Here is a 2,112-nt window from a genome sequence, read left to right on the forward strand (position 1 = left end):
CTCCTTCGCGATGTTATTTATTTTCTCGCTCTGCAAATGTTTATTGAACATTTCTGAGATTTTAAGAGATTTTGTTGGCTGCTCCTTCTTGTTTATTGCATGTGGTTTTTCAGCTCATCATTTTCACTTCAATGGCCAAGGGCTGGAAAGTGGGAATAACCTCATGGAGTGTAGAGGCCTCCTCTACCCCCAATGCTATTGCCCCAGGCCTCCCACCATGCCCTTGCCTGGGAGGGACAGGCTAACAAGCTGTGATAACATGCCCATGAGAGTGGTCTTGGCCTGTACTCTTGGCTTTTCTGGTCCAGTGAGGTTAGGGCACACATCTCACCTGGTGGAGGAAGGACTCAACCACTTCTGTCCGTCCCATGCTGTGAGTGGGCATGTCCAAGACTTTGAAGGCAGGGAGGGCATCTCTTGGGATGAGAGCTGGCCCATAGGCACTTCCCCTTTCAGCTTTTTATAAATTATTTTAAAAATATACAAGTGATGGACGCTGGATTAAAAAAAAAAGTTCAAATGGCACAAGACCTTATAAAGTAACATGGGAAGTTCCTCCCCACCCACACATGCAGTGATAGCTGTGTAGGTCCTCGAAAGGGTCACATACTGTTCTTAGCTCAGAGGAATCTTTTCCTAAAATTTTGAGCATACCCCTTCCCTTCTCAGGCCATTCTGTCTCAGAGGCAGAGCATAGGATGTTAACAAAATCACCCAAATGGAGGTAAAATGGCTGTGGTATGTGCCATGAAGGAAGCTGTAGGATCCACGAGAGGTGTCTGGGGGCTCAGCTTTAATTTGAAGAACAGGCAGGCATCTGAGCATGACACTTGAGTGAGCCCCAAGGCTGGTGTGCACATTAATCAGTTTTATGTGCTTCATATTTGGAGTTTCTCAACGCATCATTAGCCTTGTCCCATGTGGCAGCAAGTTCTGCATAAGCCATTTTTAGGGGAGGGGTTGTTTTATTAAAATATTTTATGGAGAATCCCAACCATACAAAAATAGTAAAATGAACCCTCATCTACTTAATCAATTACCAACTCAAGACCAAGCTCTTCATCTATAACCCTTCCACACCCTCCTTCCCTTTTCCCATCTGAATTATGGTGAATCACATACTTGTCATTATGTGAATTAATCTTAATATTTCAACCTTTCTCTGAAGGATAGGGACTTTTAAATATGCCATTATTACACCTAAAGAGATTGACAATTCCATAATATCAAGAAGTCAGCAACATTGCTCATACTTTAAAACAAACTTTTAAAACAACAAAAAACCATGTACAAGCCATAATTGTACTCAGTTTGATGAGTTTTCACAAACAGATGTAAATACCTTTTTCAATGTCTGCAATTCTGTCAAGTCATCTCCTAGTCTCGGAAAGTGAATTCCACACATCCAATGAGGATGCTGAGGAGACAGGGCTGGCGCCAGGCTGCTCTATTACAAGATCTCTAAAGTCCTGAAGTTCAAGCTTTAACACTTAAGTGCCAAGGACCTAGGGCAAGTCATGAATTCCAAGCCTCAGTTTTATTTTTTAAATGGGAAATTCTTTAAAAAGGACCTTGCAGGTATGAGGGGAGCATTTGAGATGATAAACAATACGAATATATTTATTACATATACATATAAACATGCTATATAAATTTATCCGTTATCATTATGTAACGATTAACAACAAAAGGTAACAGTGCACCCGGCAGTGGACTGATTTCTTTACATTATCTTGTATGTTTGAACGTGTGCCGAGCATCTTGTTTGGCGCTTAGTTGTAATTTTCGTTCCAGCATGGCCATACCGTGCTCGTTTTTGGAGCTGAAGGCCAGAGAAGTTAACAACCTAGGTTTGTACCGCACCTCAGTAGCAGGGCCGGGACTGGAACAGTGCCCTGGGCGGTAGTTCCGGCTCCCTCTGGCGGTCCTCCAGGGCACCCGCGCTCCCCCAGCCCAGCCGCGCTTGGGCCTCAGGTCTTCCCGTAGTACACAGTTCCGCCCCTTCGAATTCTGCAAGATTCCGTCTCCCGGCCCTCTTCTCTCAGCCAATCATCGCGGGCTTGGGATAACGGAGGGCGGGGCTCTCACGAGACCGGCAGCACCATCAGTCTC

Source organism: Halichoerus grypus, chromosome 1 (assembly GCF_964656455.1).
Source record: "Halichoerus grypus chromosome 1, mHalGry1.hap1.1, whole genome shotgun sequence".
Taxonomy (NCBI): domain Eukaryota; kingdom Metazoa; phylum Chordata; class Mammalia; order Carnivora; family Phocidae; genus Halichoerus; species Halichoerus grypus.